The sequence below is a fragment of the Carassius auratus genome, unplaced genomic scaffold (genome assembly GCF_003368295.1).
Source record: "Carassius auratus strain Wakin unplaced genomic scaffold, ASM336829v1 scaf_tig00216407, whole genome shotgun sequence".
In the NCBI taxonomy this organism is placed as follows: domain Eukaryota; kingdom Metazoa; phylum Chordata; class Actinopteri; order Cypriniformes; family Cyprinidae; genus Carassius; species Carassius auratus.
In genome coordinates, this window is record NW_020528554.1 from 25,838 (window position 1) to 44,717 (window position 18,880).

At 36.0% G+C, this 18,880-nt stretch overlaps 1 pseudogene; it reads right to left on the reverse strand.

Moving 5' to 3' along the window:
• Positions 1-290: 290 nt before the first annotated feature.
• LOC113098059 (LIM/homeobox protein Lhx4-like) lies at positions 291-16,957 on the reverse strand (annotated as a pseudogene).
• Positions 16,958-18,880: the final 1,923 nt, after the last annotated feature.

Genomic DNA, 18,880 nt, shown 5'->3' on the forward strand with positions numbered 1-18,880 from the left:
AATATGAGTTGAGTTTAATGACTTTAAAACAGGTTGCTCGACACAAAGCCAGCGTTGTGAGATTATACATTTTCTTATAATGGCTATATTAGTTTTTTTTTCTCTTCTAAACAATAGCCTGTGTAATGTATTTGTTTCTTTGAATGGGAATAAACTATTTACTACAAAAACTACTATTATGTGTTATACTAAGCTAAAGTGTTTAACTTTAAATTCAAAATGTATTAAATGCGTGTGAAATAAATAAATAAATGAATACATCGCAGGAACCCAAAAACGATTCAGCTTTATTTCTCCATATAGATTTGACTATACACAATTCATACCATTGGCCAGAAGGCATATAGGCCTTAATTCAGTGCTCTTTTTTCAAAGATCCATAGCAATAAATAGTGCTCATGAAACAAGACTGTTGACACTTTTTGAGAATTTACAAAATTTACAGCCATTAAGACTCAACATAGATTCAACAAAACATTATTTCTTAATGAATATTTTTCTTTTTTCAATTTGTCCCTTTGTTAGCTTATATGTTTGCGCTTTAAGTATAGCGTCATCTTCACTCAGTTTACCATTATGTGGGTCCAAATTTTATAGTTTTACATCAACTCACTGTACTCTTTCCCATGATCCAACTCTTCATAATACTGACATTGGTACCCACAACAGGAATAAATAACGCTCAGGCCTCTTATTTGTTGCTTAGATGTGTCAAATAAGAAAAAATACAGTGTAAGTTTCCCTTTCACGTGTTTTGCTTGATAATAACTGGTCAGGCCATTAAAGTACTTGTATCTGTGTAATGGAAATCCACTGTTCTCATCTGCTCCAAAAATAAATCACATTCAAACATATGTATGAGATCCATTTTTGCTCATGGAGCAATGAGTAGGAAATGATGGAAACAAATGGCAATGGGAAACAAAGGTATCTTGATGGTAATAAAAACTGTATCAATATCAAAAATACTAAACATTACCAGAAATAAATAATAACTTCAACTTTAATCTTTTATATTATTTATTTTGTTTCATTGCTGAGGCAGAATGTCGGACGTTAACGGAAAAACACTGAACAAACAAGGGACCATTGACAGAGATTTTTATGACAACTCAGAGCAGTGCATGCGGATTCATACTTATTAAAAATAATTTGTATCTATTCTTCAGACCTAATGTGAAGGGCCATCTCTAGTAGAGCCGTTTAGAAAGTTTCAACCATTAAAATCCCAAACCCTTGTAAGTAGGAAAGATACAGTACACTTGTGCCACTTGTTTAAATATCAGTCTTTGTTCGGTGCGCTCCTCTATTTCCCGTAATCAGCCTGCCGTGTGCAGTCGAGGAGGAACATACAGTAAAGTGCATCGTGGGACGGTTCTCTTCCTCATTCAGAAACATGCATGGACCCTCTTGTTCTCAAAAACGTGGTGGATTGTGATTGTTTTTCCAGGGTGGTCTGGGGTATGAACGCCATTCGCAGCTGCACACAATTTCATGCTGGATATCATCCAATCCAGTTTTGAGAACGATGAAAAAATATGACTTACAAAATGATGATACAGCGCAAACATTCCACGGTGGGTTGCTCGTATCAGCGCACCATTCAGCAAGGTCAGGCCACCGTGTTAAAGTAGGTGACGTTTTGGGCCTTGCCACACAAATGTCACCAATTCTGGGAAAGATGTCTATAAAATCGTCAAATTTCTTGTCTATAGTACTGCAATTTCAATTATGACCTTTGCCCTCAGAACTGGGAGTGGTCCATTTCATCAAGCCAAGAGGCAGGGCTGGTGGGGAAGTCTGGGTAGCCCGTGCTGCTTCCTGTCGACAGGTCAGAGGTGGGTCCCCCAGCCATTGCTCTCAGAGCTTGACCTACGCTGGGCTGAATGCCCTGACCCATTATGCTGTCCATGTTGAAGCCTAAGTTGTTGAGCAGGGGGGTGTGGCCTGGGAGGGAAGTGATGGATGAGGGGGACTGTGGCAGGCCGTAGGGACTTCCTGCCCGCAGGTCATGGTAAGGCTGCCCGCCCCCCTCCAAGGAGAAGCTCCCGTTGAGCATGTTGCCATTCGTGATGTCTCCGACACTTCCATACAAGCCATTAGCATGACCAAGGTCTGACAGGATCTGGTCTTCTGTTGGTGAGAGGAGACAAAATCAGTGTTAAGATTGTTTCAACAAAAAAATAACTACACTGAAAAAATTTTTTTATGTATGTAGAATGTATGTATTTTTCACTCAGAAATTGCTAGTAAATTGCACAACTATTTACAAAGAAATGCAAAGTAACATTGAATTAAAAGTGAAACTTTGAAGTAGTGAAAATGAAATAGTATTTTCTTGTAAAACCTCGGTGTACATTACTGTTCAAAAGTTTGGGGTGAGTTAATTTTGTTTTATAGAAATTATTACATTTATTTAACAAGGATGCATTAAAAGCAGCACAACTGTTTTCAACATTGATGATAATAACATTGATGTCTATTTCTTGAGGTATATTAGAATGATTTCTGAGGGATCACGTGACACTGAAGACTGGAGTAATGAAGCTGAAAAAGTAGATTTGCCGTCACAGAAATAAATTACAGTTTAAAATAAATTAAATCAGAAAACAGTTATTTTAAACTGTAATACGTAGCAAATTTGATCAAGAACACAAAGAAAATCTTCCTGACACCAAACTTTTGAATGGTAGTGTATAGATGCTCCTACACACGGAAGAAGTTATGACAAAGACCTCATTAATATCCATTTTAAAAAGGGGATTACATGCGTCTGGAAATATCTGAGACGCGATGAGCATTTGTCATTTACTTTCTGTACTCACAGGGGCACAAGCAGATTCTTTTCTTTCTTTCAACAACAACAAAGGCACTGCGAGCTTCCTCTCTAATTGACTAAAAGCTTCACCAATTTTATAGAGTTTGTGCATCGCTGCTTTCAGTTCTCGTAACATGGCCTCTCTTTGAAAGTGGCTCTAGACTTTTATGAGTTCTCAAAACGGGCTGACAAAAATTAAATAATCATTAAAAACCAAACACGTAGCAGAAACCGAACAGAAAACTTCATTGGAATATTCCAAACAATCCACCAAGTGGCATATTTTCAAAATAAAAGGCAAATTAATGCATGAACGGGAATAACAACAAAAAAAAAGTTTCTGAAACGAATACAAAGAGGAGAGAGAAGACAGAAAGCAAGGCATCGTGGGAGATGTAAACAGACTTACCTCTGAAACTAAGCTCACTATCGCTGAGTCCTGCATCATCGGCTGAGCTCTCTTTCTCTGTCTTACTGGACCCTCGATTGCGTTTGACACTTTTGTAGAAATGACCCCAGCGGTGCCGCCCAGCATCCTTCTTCAGCCGTTTCTCTTTGCTCGCCTGTTTTGAAACCACACCTGTGGACAGACGAGTAAAGTAAAGACACAGATAGCCATTTAATCATATTACACACTTTAAAGCTTCAATTGTGGTTTATAGTCGCCGCACCTGCACCACTCTCATGTCCAGGCCTGTTTCGGAGGAGAGCTGCTCACGAACATGTCGTGCTGGCTTAGGTGAGTTCTTGTAGGCACTTTTGAGCGTCTCCAGCTGTTTGGCTGTGATGGTGGTCCGTGGACGTTTTGCTCCTGTCTCTGAATCATCTGTAACACACAGATTTGAAGAACTTATTAACATTTTGTCTTTTCTGTGCTGCTAAACAGAATTGTAATTGATGCCCCTGTCTGCCTTTGGATTTAGTGCTCAAAAACATTTCCTATTATTATCAATGTTAAAAACAGTTGTGCTGCATAATAATTTTTGTGGAAACCATGATACATTTTGTTTTCTAGGATTCTTCCATTAAAAATAATCTATTTCATATATAAAATATTTTATAACATCTTTGCTGATACATAAAGCAATAAAACACTAAAGTGTGTCATAAGAAGTTTATAATATTTTAAATAACCAACTTTTAACTTTGAAATGAACTTAAATAACTGTCGTAATGAAAAACACAAGCATAAAGGTGAAAGATAGTCTGAGCAGGACTGAACTGAACTCAAAAAAAGTGAATTATTATTATTTTTAATTCAGCTACACTGATTCAATGTTGAAGTGGAGCAAATTTCTCAAGCATGAGGAAAAATGTCAGGAGCTCATCTACCATGAGGTACGAGTAAAGAAGAGTTTGTGCGATGCTTTGACTGGAAGTGCTCACACATGGCCAGTCGATACTCTCCTGAAACTGTCACACTGTGGCGGAAGAGGGAATAAATCTCTTGTGAGAATGGCATGTCAGTGCGAGTTATTGGGGCCCCTACTATAAAAGTGCATTGCATCACTTAATATAATCAATCAACAGCCCACAGAAATCTCCATAAATACAGTGTGAGGGGCTTTCAGAGGCAGATCCATGAGAGGTCAGATCACAGAGGGACTTAATATCCCAGACACTGAGACCCCACTAGACTGTAGTTAATGATGATTTTGTCTCCTTTACTACCATCCTGTTGCCTCCTCTGATCTCTCGGTGTCTCTGTATGACTGTAAAAGAAGAAGTTAATTACACCCTCTCCACTCCTGAACATTGCTGTCAGAATGATTTCCAATTGGGACAGAAAATCCAGTGATGTGTGCCGAGTCTGGGACGATGCATCTAAATACCACCAGTTCAACAAACAGCTACAATTCTAATGGGTCAGTAGCAACTGGAATAATTTATGTATATAAATATTAATAATATCTGCTAATTAAAATGTCTATCTATCCAGCTATCTAGATTTTTTTTTCAAGGTTACAAAGCTCAAAATGTCTTGCATAACAAGAACAACCAACTGATGGTTCAAGAGAGCAATGTTTACACAGATCTCAAGACAACAGCTCACCATTTTGTTTGGCTGTTTCGTAGTCCTCCTTGCACACGAGCCTCCCGTCCTCCATGAGGTAGAACTCATCACCGGTGGCCAGCTGCCTGCTGCACATAACACAGGCGAAGCAGTGAAGGTGATACACAAAGTCCTGAGCTTTCCGGACCACCTGTGTCGGGGGAATCCCCTGCTGGCACGATGCACATTTTGTCCCAAAACGTCTGCAGGTACACAAATAAAGACACCTCAGTTCGATACAGATTCAAATTCAGGTATTATGCCTTAATCACTAACTAATCCTGCCACAAATACTGTATATGATTCCTATTTTCCTTTGAGACAGGTTATAAGCATTTGTTCAATGATTATTTTTCACATTTATCAATTATTCTGCAGACATTCTTTTATGCTTAATCCTGATTTCAAGGTTACAATTATTGTCAGCGACTAAAGAAAATACAAACATGACATATACTTTTTCTACATTTATATTTATATAATATGAAACATTTTATTTTGTGAAAAAGGATTTTATATATATATATATATATATATATATATTTGTGTGTGTGCAAATAGTGATATTAATAATGTTTTACATATACATTTTGAGAATATTTTTACATATTCAGATTATATAAGTATTCATATATATATATATATATATATATATCAAAATTAGGTAATAATTAAGGTAAGAATAATTTTTGGCAAATCAGCAGATTCTTTTTCACATTGCAGGGCTGTGTTATTAAATGCGGAAATAAACTTTAGTTTAGATTACTAAATGCTGTAGAAGTATTGTTCAGTCTTAACTAATGTTGTTAATTAAATAATACTGTTAACAATTAAAACCTTATTGTAAAGTGTTACCCAAATTAATTTTAGAGTTTAAGCATCATTACATCTTGAATTTAACTGTGGCTGTTGTCATAAGCAATCTTTTTATAACAGCGAAGGCTGTAATAAGTTACAAAAGCTCAGAATACTACAGCCGGCATCTTTGTTTGTGCTTGTCATGTCCCTGGAGTTGACAAATGTTCTTGATCAATGTAGAAGAGGCAGAGAGATTCACAGGAGAGAGAGAGAGAGATTCACAGGAGAGAGAGACAGAGAGAGAGAGAGACAGAGAGAGAGAGAGAGAGGCCACTAAACGCACGTACAGAATGCCTCATAAAGCACTGAGTCAGAATAGGCTGTAAATCACAGTGTGAACACTGCTAAATAAACCCTCCTTTTACTTAACCAAGGTGAAGTTTTTGCAACATTAACGGGAAGGCGAGGCCCAGCCCCCTCGCTTATGAACAGCCAGCATTTCCTCCTCCATCCCCCCTCACCATCCTCCTCAGCCGCACCACCACAGTCTTAACATTAAAATGCCTCCTTTTGTCCCCAGGGGCTTGCTAATAAAGTTAGCCTCCACTCTGAGCCTTGCTAGCGTTTTAAGTCTCATTGAAGCCTGTGACATTAAAACCTCTCAAACATGATTTGGTAAAAGCCACAACTGATCCTGTTTTGGATAAAAGTCAAACTTAATTTCCTTCCTTAAAAGCCAAGGGGAAAATCCAACCGTAAAAAAAGAATAATAAAAAAGGAAAGAAAGGAGAGGAAGACACTGGAAAAATATGCAAAGTTGCTTTCTTGAGTTATTATATAGCACTGGGAATTGAATTTGGGAACATGCAGTCTTTGTGGCTGAGTTCCAGCACACTGTGCTTCCTAACCTGACATGAGAAAAATGAAACACAGGACTTTATTAACCATGACAGAGAATCTATGTGGCAACCTTTCTTTGAACACACTGACACACACATGCTAGTGCCAAACAGCACCAAAAAGCACAAGGGATTTGACAAAACTGTTGTCTCACAATCCAACTTGACAAGTTCTGATTCTGTCTTTTTCATTCCTTGATAATTCATGCAGCCAATTGTGATTGAAACAATATTAAATAAAATCGCTCATCGTATTATTTACAAAGATGCACTGTATAACTATAGGCCTACATAAAATGTTGCTCCATTAATGACTTAAATTATGCATTTATTTAATTAGATAAGCAAAGGTTATTTGATCTATATCACATTGTTAAAAAATCATATTCATAAAAACTATTATTTTTTTATATAAAAGACATCTTGTTTTGCATTCATTAACAATATTATGTGCTTAAATATTTATCTGAATTATTTAAGCTAATTTTCAAACAGATAGATAGATAGATAGATAGATAGATAGATAGATAGATAGATAGATAGATAGATATTGCTATAAGACATAAGGCCAAAGAGTGAATGCTAACTGAAAAACAGAGCATGGACTCACTTGAAGAAATCTTCTTTGCAGTAGACATTCCCCGCGCGAGAGAAACACTTGTCTGCCAGGAGCGCGTGACAGTCGGCACACTTGAGACATTTTGAGTGCCAATGTCGATCCAGCACCTTCAAAATAAACTTATCCAGGATGTGTTGACTGCAACTTGCACACTGAGGGATCTCTGGAGAAACACACGGTCAGAAAGCGATTAGAAATGTGCTTACAGAAATACTGAGCTTGATTTTAACTAAGTAAATAAGGTAGACTTACAGACAATTCTAATAGGTTTCTTATAAGTCTATAACAAATATGGTACATTATAATGTTGGATCGCCTTACATTACACATTCAAATGAATATAATTACTGTGAATTCATGGTTCAAGCTTCATATATGTAGGCCTATTCGTATAATCTGTAATGGGAATAGACGCAGTAACGATCATACTACGGAAAGTTGTTAAATAAAGTGACATGAAAATATAGAATTGCAAGTTGCTTGACTCGAACGTTTTTTAGCATGTTACTAAGCCAACTCCGCTCGTGTGCATTATGTAGAAACGAACAACCTTTTTGTTGATGTAAGTGATGGGGAAAATACTTACGAAACCTGTATTTTAAAAAAATTTTATTATTTAATATTTGTAAAAAATTAAAGGACATATCAATAAAAATTCGACAAAGAATTATGTCAACTGCACTGAAAAAGAAAACAATAAATACAAATAAAAGTATATTATTAATAATATCATGCTAATGAAATTATAAATTTATTAAATATCTTTTCATTTTAATAAAATGTATTTATTGTAATTCATGTAATTATTATTGTGCATGTGATTAACGTACGTTAACGATTGTGACAGCAAATTTGAAGTACCTTCAAGGAGACAACCTATGGGACCGGTAAAGGCTGGACAGGTGAGGAAAGATGTCCATTTGTTGGTAAATAATCAATATTTCAGAAGAAAATAGGCGAGGATATGAGGACATTGAGATTGAAATCATATAACTGGTCCATCGATTCTTTAACAGAGACAGTCTGTCACTTCAATTAGACTGTTGCTCAAGACAAGTGCTCGAACAAAACAAGCACAAAAACCAAAATATAAAAACAAACATAGATTAAAGTAACGATAAATACAATTTATATTATTCGGTCAAACAGAAGAAATCCGTTTAAGGGTTCAGACAATACCAGCAATACTCGGTATAATTTCTTCAAATCACAATATCATGACATTCAATATCGATATTTGACCTCTGATCCTCTATTCTTTCTGTCGTCAAGTTATCACAAGTACTGTTTTAATGGATTTAACATAGGCAAGATATTCTAATATGACATGAGAGGATATTATTATTGTAAAAAAAAAATATTTCAGCAGGTGCTTAAATGCGTAATCATGAATAGTGTTTATGCGTCACGTTAAAGTAGGGCAAATGTCTAAAAGTTCATCAAAATAGTCCTCTACTGCAATCTATAATATCACAATGACAGAACAATGTTACCTTCACAAACACAAAACACTATCAACACTATAATAATGCGGAAAACAATAACTAAATAACATAATTTTAAAATAAAAAATACATAAATACGTAAAATAAATGTAAATAACATATCATACATTATAAAAACATTAGTCTACTTTTTAAATAGAACGCAAACAAACGAGTTTCTGGGAAGGCCCCTTTCCCATAAATTAATAGGCATTATGTATTTTATTTTTACGTTTTTTTTATTTTACCCAAAACACATTTAAGTGTATGTGTAGCCTTGTTATCTTGTGTTTTTTTTTTGTGCCATTAAACTATAATTTATTTTCCAGTATTTTATGGTATAATTATATATATATTTTATTTTAAAATATAAAATATATTTATCGTTTCTGGTAAGTTAATTGACAGGTTATTAGCATTTTGTACCGTAGTATTTTACATTCTTCCGTTAAAATGCCTGTGTTCATGATACTGTGTGACGGTTTCTTACAGGCTCGTGTGGTGCTGAAGGAACAGCGCCCAGCGCAGCTTCACTCACCCAACCGCCTTCAGCCTTTAACACTCATTTACTGGATGTATTTGATTAGCAAGTCAATTAAAAGATGGCTACCATTGCAGGCCTTCACGTATGTTTCTGAAATATACCAATTGACACTCGTTTTGTCCGATACTGGTTTTAAACCTTTGTTTTATCATTCAACGCATTCTCATTAAGATCTCGTTGTCGTGCAGACTTGAATTTTCTGTTTTCTTTTTACATAATTGCCCATATGTTGTTTTAAAAGCACCTTATCCATTTGAATAATTATATTTAGATGCATTCTTAAAACAATCATCACATAATCCATCATTTATACGCCAAGGGGGGTTGAGTAGCAATATCTTTTAATCTACTATCATTTAATGAAATTAAGCATTCTCCACTGACAGACCTATATATTGTCTGCTTAACCTTTTGGCCATTCTTCAAAAAACAAAATAGGCTTAATAAAGTGGTTCGTTTTCTTTCAAAGTATTTTCCAGCATTTTATTCAGGTAAATGCCCTTTGTTATTATTATGCACGGATCTAGTGACAATTGTTTTTTTCTTTTCTTTGCAACAGAAAGTTGCAAGAAGTAAAAAAAGCCAGCTCCGAGAAAGGTGAAGTCCATCTGTACATTTCTGAAGCTGAATAATTAGGTCAGGAATTTATCCAATTCAAACTCCATCTTGATTGTGAGATCAGATTATATAGGCCTAACACAGATTAATTTACGACTGATAAGGACCAGATGCAAAGATAATAGGCAATGGTATTTATTTTTATATTAAATGTTCATGTAATGTAGCTGGTTTTATAATCTCTGTTTCACTGAGACAAATAATATGCACGTTGCTCCATTTATCTACTGGGTTATATTAAAATCGGATTAATTGCTTTTTTTCTTTCTTTGTTCCCAACCACAACACAAACATCTTAATAAAAGAAGTGCAATGCAACAGACAGTTGTGCGATCTAACCTTAGTCTGATTAACAAGCAGTCAGGTTGGATTTATTTATTTATTTTATTTTGTGAAAATATAAAGCACACAAACCGATTTTTTACGATGCATGACATTTAATCCAGAGCTCAGTTACGACCAGATTCAAGAAGAAGAACATTCATCGGTTCTTATAAAATTATATTTTGGATCTAATGCACGAACAAAATTTTATGATATCTACAGTTAAAGCTATTTAGTGCATAAAGAATAAAGCTTTATGCGTCGGATCAAATTGTATCACCCAATTAGTAGCTCACATTTAATTCCCCAGTGGAGTTTAATTAAAAGCTGCATGTTATTCAACAGTGGTGGCCTGCAGACGCCCGGAGGAGGCCTGCCAATATTCTGATGAACTAATCAATAAGGAGAAGAAAAAGCTCTTACGTTGCAGTTGCACTCCGAGGATGTCCGGCAGACCCTTCACCGCGCTCTCGCCGGGCAACACAGCCGCACTCTGCATCATTTTCATCCAGTCCGGTAAAACGCGCACATGCACCCGCTCGCGGAGGTCGTAGAATCTCAGATGTGCGTGAAATAATTTTCCTCCCCGGATAGTGTCCCTTTACAGTCCTTCGCGCCTGTGGTTATCCTCGTGAAATAGTTGGGCGCCCGTGTGTTCTTTCGCTGTGTGTCACACAAAACGCTTGATTCATTCACACTGCAGGGGCGGCCCAAGCGTCACTCCCCCGGGGGCCAATGGGAGGCGTGGACGGGAACGAGAGAGGCGGGAACTTGTGCGTCTTGCGCTCTCAGGTAAGTGGAAAAAGCGATAAGGAAGTGACGATGATAAATACAGTGGCACTACTGAAACCTCAGGATCTGAATTGTTTTTAAACTCTTTTGTGACCTGGCATGGGTCAGTCAATTAAGTAATTTAAATATTAGGCCTACGTGAGTATTTAACACGTAGTTTTAATTCAGCATTGCTTTAGTGGATATTTACGTAAACACCTCGAATACATACATTTTGATGTATTTGGATATGTAACGTTAGCCTACGTAGACATGGCAAAGCTTGACTGTAAAAATAATTATAATTAAAAAAAAAGAAATAAAATGTTAGTAAACCCTGTTAATTGATTGCCTGTAAGTTACCTTAACATAAAGACCTACTGTAAAATTGAAAAATAATAATAAAATGTTAATTATTTTAAAAGGCTTTTTTTAATCTAAGAAATTTAAAAAAAAGAAAGAAAAAAAAGAAGAGTATGAATTACAGTTATAAATTATCCTCCACGTACTGAGAAAATTTCAACAGCAAGATAACCTACAATTTTTTGAACTCCATCCGTGAACGAGCCTATAGCCTACTACATTAGTTAAAATTTTATTTAAAAGTAGCCTAGTTGTTTATTTTTATCCTTTTTTGTTACGCAGAATAGCTCTCTTGTCCTGTTGATCTGAACAGAACAGCAAACACTCTCAACAGTGCCTTGAATGCGTTCGCTAAGAATATAAACTCAAGTAAGCCTTTATGTTGTTTACCAGCAGTCGATCCTGGCAGGATTTGTTTCATTCGAGCTTTTCTCCCTCCGGAGAGAGCGGAGTTCAAGCGAGATGAACTCAGTCTTCACTTCCAATTCTCTTCATGGACAGTATGATGCGGCGCGTGCGCTCGCGAGCTCTGACAGTCACCGCTTCATCAAAACGAGCTTCAGAGTGGAGCAGTCAGTCTCATCATCGTCAGTCTCGCTGCTTTTCTACGTAGCCTGCATCACGTATGTCTTTAGGGTTTTTTTATTATACCTCACTCCTCTCGTGCTCATTCATTTTTATATTACAATATATGTTCTGGAAGCTCTGAGATGCGTAGACTCAAGAAGATATAGGCTTCACTCTCAGAAATAAAGGTACAAAATCTGTCACTGCATATTTGTACCTTAATGGTCCATTTTGGTATTATATTAGTATATATTTGCTATTATATTAAGTACATATTAGTACTTAAAGTGTACATATTAGAACCCACAAAAGTGTACCTTTTGAGGTACAGTACTAGTGACAGCTTTTGTAGAGTGTATAGGCTTGTAAAAGACTGATGCGCGACAGACCAAACTGAATATAAGCTACTGCAAATTGTAGTTTTTATTGGAATTTGTAAATGATAAATAGTAGCATATTTATACATCATTTTATATTAAAAAAGGTTAGGTTAAGTCTTTCAAATGGCTTTTAACTTTTCGTTTAGTTTCATCATTTCGTAATTCTTTTCAGTTCGATCCAAATGCATTATGTAATTGTATCCACCTTCAAACAAACAATTCTACCCAACTCACAACACTTAACTGATTCTCAACTGAATCTCTCAGTCTTGTTGAAAGCAGTTAATGCTCTTGTTTCAGAACACCAATAATAACAAATTAAAAGCAATAACATCCTAAATTATTCCACTTGAAATTGGAGGCACAGGAGTAACATCCTATACAGTTAAAATAATCTCATTTATATACACATCGTATTTCAATCCTGCTTGCCTGGTTTAATTAAAATAGAGTATAAAATTATAAATCATGGACAGTTATGTTACAAAGACGTGGATGTCATCAAAGTCCGATTATCTCAAGTTTTAAACAACTCGGACGGGCTCCAGTGTAATTTAGTTAAATGAAAGTGATCATCAAGCTGATTAAATGGTGGCAAACACAGCAGCCCTTAAGCTTCACCAGATCCCCTCTCTATGGTCCAATGGTGGACATGGGAATTATCCCGGGCCACACTGATGGTGAAGTGAAAATGTGAATTTTGTCTTAATTAAACAACAGGCGAATGCTCTTAATGCTCAGTGTTTTGCCACATGACTAAATGCATTAATCCACGCATAGGTTAGTGGACGCGTTTGCACAAAATCAGTTTAAGTCACTATAAAATTCACTAAAGGGCACCTGTCCGAACAACGAGAGACCTGTGCACTATAATTCAGCGAAAGGGTGCGACTCCCGCTGACCCGAGAACCTTTAATCACTGCCAGTATTTCACAGTATCCGCATTCTGACACCTCGAGCTGCTGCTCCATCATATCAGTAAAATGCGATCATTAATAGATCAGATTTCAAACCCTTCACCTGTGAGGCCATTGAGCTTATTCTTTGAAAAATGCATGTTAACATTAGGCTACATATAAACTGAAATTCAGATGGAAATAAAATCAGGAACACAAAGTAACACGTTATATCATTATAATCAAATAAAGCACCCATGACTAGACTACGAAACACAATCAGTTCACACAATTATAAATGAGCTACAGGGGTGAATTAAAATAACCATACATGACCCTCCCCCTCCTCAGGTGATAGTACAATTGAAAAAATATATGTAGAAAAATACTTTTTATTATATCTGGTTTATAATGTGATTTAGGCTATGTTAAATATAGTAGGCTTTTATCTGAATCAGCAGGTTAATTTGATGTGTAACATCTATAAAAACTTCTGTAAATATAGGCTACATCCTTAAAAAAGAAGCAAGGGAAGAAAGAAAGCAAGCAAGCAAGAAAAAGGTTCCAGTGTACTTGTATTTGAGTCACAAATATTGCACAAAATAGGATTAATGTATAAATGTTTCTAATTATGTTTGTTGACTTAAAATTTTAGAATTACATTACATTTTAAACGTCCATGTTTTCTAACATTAGGCTACTACAAATCACGTCCGGATTGACAACAGCGCTCTTTGTACTTGCCTGTAATTTACACCATTTAGGCAGAAGTTGCCAAACTCTAAAACTTTATTTTGCTGCAAACAAATACGAGAATATTATTCTTATTCTGACACAAACAAATAACAAATATACAAACAAATAATTATCAGTCTCCCGTACTGAATAATAGCCTACATGTCAAATGTCATTTTTTTTTCATATGCAAAAAAAATAAAAATAAAAATAAATACGATTCGAATACGACACGAAACTAAAGAAAGTTTGCACCCTTAAAGAAGCACATCACGTCGCGCAAACCACGCGCGTCACTCGCGTGGCATTTCTACGCTCAGTATACGTGCTGGACAGCGCTCGAGGTGGCAGGAAGTCGATCTAGAATTTTCGTTCCACAAATACAAAGAAAGACTACAAAGACAAAAACGTTACCTGTCTACATCAGTCTGGTGGCTTCTATTCCTCGAAAAGAGTAAATAAAGGCTGGACCGTCAATGTCAGAAGCCGTTCCCCCCATTTTCCCTGCAAAGGAAAGACAGAAAGAGACGAAGAGACCTCAAGAGAGGGCAACAGAGAAAATTAAATTGCTCTTGGGGGCAAATTCTATTAGGGAATAGTTATTGTCTCATGACAGGTCCTGTCCATTTACGTAATTAGTTGAAGTACGAGGTCCAGCATTGTTTAATCAGAATCAGAATTCAGGTTTATGTTACACTTAGAAGACACTGAAGCTTCAAAAATCACAGTTAACATGGTATATCAGTCAGTTATACAGGAAATTGTATAATGACAATATATTCAATATATATACATCTAGTCAGTAGCCTATGCAATGTACAATACAATATAATAAAATGCATGTTTAATAGTGCAATCTATGATTGTGTAATTGTGTAAATGAAATTAAATAGTAAATCTTAAGCATGCAAAACTTAAATAAATAACAATGACCCTCCAAAACCATGCGACACAGTGATGGCTGGCCACTGTAGATCAGGTCAGGGAAAATACATTATAATTGTCTAATACATTATAATTGGCTAAGGGTTAGATCCTGCTTAGGTTAGAAATTCAATTAAAGGCGACGTGTTCCACCTTAAAGCTTACCATACAATGAAGGGTCCCCTGTAATGTTTTTACTTGTTTCGACTTGCAATCGATACCTTTATTTAAGCGGGCTCCCATGAAACGTAATTATTCTGATTGTATGCTTGATTTTTATTGTGTTATTCAATTGAACAAAATACTTTAAAGTGCATATTTAATAGTATAATTAGATATGCACTGAATAATTCACCATGCACTTCTATTTATGTCTAATTGTTTGTTTTTCTGATAACATGAATACATATTGTAATTGGTATTGTTATTACTTAAATAGAGCCTGATATTTGTTACATGGCACTGTAATGTTAAAGGAATAGTTCACCCTAAAATTAACATTTGCTGAATATGTCACCCTCAGGCCATCCAAGATGTAGATGTGTTTGTTTCTTCATCAGAACAGATTTGGAGAAATGTAGCATTCCGTCACTTGCTCACCAATGGATTCTCTTCAGTGAATGGGTGCCGTCGGAATAAGAGTAAAAACAGCTGATAAAAATTGAAAAGCTGTGTGAAAGACGTTTTTAAATTCAAACTTTCGCCTCCCTTCTAAAAAAATAAGTCCTCAAGCCATAAAAAGTTGTCTGATTCAGGAGAGAAATATGCACAGATCAAGCACTGTTTGAAGGCAGAAACATTCCAAAACGGTTTTAAATAACTATGTTTGTTCAGTCTCTTATTCTGACAGCACCCATTCACTGCAGAGGATCCACTGGTGAGCAAGTGATGTAATGCTACCTTTCTCCAAATCTGTTCAGATGAAGAAATAAACTCATCTACATCTTAAATAGTCCAAGGGTGAATATCCTATTTCAGCAGATTTCCATTTACAGTGGGAACTACTGTTTTAACTATTACTAATACAACACAAAAACATATCCAGACAAAATAATTAATCTGTTTCTTAATTACAAAATCTTAAATTGAGGTGATTTAAGACAGATTGGGAAAGAGAGAAGGTCATTTAGCTGGTACTATATAAAATTGCTTAAACGACACTGATGAAGCATCTTCAGGCAAATTACATTTCCGGTGTTTGCTGACAAGACCGTTCATTCTGCTTCATTAATGCATGTTGATGGACATGCTCTGGAAGCCATCCAAACTCATCTTATTGACCTGTCCTATAAGAAGAATGTAAGCTTTCAGGATAGAGGTTATACTTGTGCTGATCTCAGACAACCTTCATCACACTATTCTGCAGTCTGTATATGAAGGCCAGTAACACTGATCTCAAGTCAGCTGATCCACAGCCCTATAACCTGCACAGTTTACAACTGCCAAGAAGCTGTGCATGTATCTACTTCCTTTCATATGGCATTGGATCAGAGAATGATGATGTAATATACCTGAATAAGGTAATCCATCTTTAATGTTCCAGCATCACGGTGCTCCTGTGCAGTAAGCAAGGTTTATCAAGAAATAATTTACTGAGTGAGAATTGACTGACCTTCACAAAATCCAGACTTGAAATCCTCAGCGATGAATTGGAATAATGAATGTGATCTATCATCGCTGCCCGATCTTAGTGTCTGAATGGGACCAAATACCTGCATCCATGTTCCAAAGCCTTCACTGGAGAACAGAAGCTGTTACCACAAAGAAAAGACAGACTTACTATCGATGCACAAGTTTTTGATGAATAATGAGCAAATATCTTTGGCTATGTACTGTAGTATGTAGTGAACTCAGTGTAATTTCCTTGTGCTTACTTTCAAGATAAACACTACTAAAACAAAAGAAGAAACTAAGAGCCTTTTAAATAATAATTTAACCTGTCTAAAATCCTAGACGATATAATCTCTTTGTTAAAAAAAAATGTAACCTTTCAACCAGATTTGGGGGCTTATATAAAAAAAAAAATCTCATTACATGGATTCAGTATCATGACGACAGTGTTCGGATTCATTCACATGTCCTTTGCAATACATAATTATATATATATATATGCATAGGGTCCGGGATCTTGTGCTGTGCCCCTGTGTGTGTGTGTGTGTGTATATATATATACACACACACTCACACACAATTTATAAAATCAATACATCTTAGATTTATAGTACACGAATAATATACAATGTGAATATTTTATGTAAACAAAAATATAATAATCCCTTTTTATATAATTTCTGCATATTTTACACAAATAAATCAAATGTATTTTATATCAAATGTAAAAGTAAAATAATATTATTTCTAAATAATATAATTTTTATTTAATGTTATTATTAATAATATAATGTAATATAATATAATTAAAAAAAAAAACTTCCCTCAAGTGCAAATAGTAACTTCCATCTTTTCTGACTGACAGCATTAAAGCTGAGAATGAGGGCTAGATCTCACATTATGCATTATGGACTAGGGGAGGACTGAAGGTAGTAAAATGAGATTGATCTGTTTGGCTTCTGTTTTAGGGCTAGATGTAACATTCAGCGGTCAGAGTACAAATGAGCTACAATAACAGAACCATATATTAACCCTTTTCCCTCTCTTCACAGAATTAATTCACTCTCAGTGTGCGTACACACTCATGGCAGAAGCTTTACTATATTATTAAAATCAGAGTGGTATGACAGCAGAGGTATCAAACCTGTCCAACATTTTAATACCAGTATGTGATAGGCCATAAACATGCAAAGTACATGTTGGAGGGCCTCAGCAATAAAACCCAGCATTGTCTAATTTATGGAACCCAACACCAGCAATGCAAGGTGATGTTTCCCCCATGCTTTCTGCCGCTTTTGGTTGGCGGCTGGGGATGTAGCTTTTGTTCCATTGTTCTCATGGCAAAAGAAAATTAAGTTTTTGAACATATGATCTATACTCATTTTTTGATCATGTGATCTATACTCTTTCTCTTTGTCCTCTGCTAGAAGCCTTGAACTTCAGAGCTTTTCTTTTCAATAAAGTTTTCAAACGCTCAACACTGTCTACACAAAGGTTTAAAAGTACATCTAGTGAAGGAAAAAAAAAATGTGATGAGCAGATAGAGATGTGGGACTAATGGCTGAATCTCAGATTTCCACGAAAACCCTAAAGCTCAAGATCAAGCGATGGTGTCCTTCAGATGAGCCTGTAATCTGGAACACTTCAAAACCTTGTCTTCCAGCGCTTCTCTTCAGATCCTCTCTCCCTGGGGTCACAACCCCCTCCCGGGCACAGCCAACTTCCAAGTGTGTATGGGAAGAGGCCTTGAAAGCCGATTGCGTTTTAATAAAGTTTATTATCGGTGGGGGCTAATCCCCGTGGTAATCTCCCGCACACCCAACGGAAAGCAGGATTACTCACTTGCTATAATCCCAATGAAATTGTTAGGATTTAGCTAGCAAAACAGACCAGATGGCAACAGGCTTGTTCTTCCACCCGTGGGCCCAGACACCCTTAAACACAACACATGAGCTCCGCATATGGCATTGAGGACACTGATAGGGTGAATGATGCTCAGGCTTCAGAAGTGAAGTAAGATGTTACACTGATGGAACTGATGATACAGTGGTTCAGAGGTTCGATTGAGAAATTTGTCAAATCTTCAGGGACGGTCTAAAACTAAAGGCTGGAATACACTACATTGTTCACTTTCTGAACATTTTTTGAAACACTAGGCATCATATACTTGGTGACTTTGTAAATAGTTACAGAGGAAAAATGCGAAATTATAACATAAAACAACACATGTTCTAAAATTGAACCAAAATATCAAACATGATTGGAATCTTAATGTGAATCTATCATACAGTATGCAATTTTCTGTTAACTCCAGACTGGCCAAAATTTGCAGACCGCCTCGGACTTTAGACAACACTATTGTTGATTCTAGACTGTAAATTAGGCCAAAAATTTGAACAAAAATTGTAGTGTATTCCAACATTTGCTTACTCATCTGACTGACTACAGTCAAACTAGTTTGTCTCACACACCAACT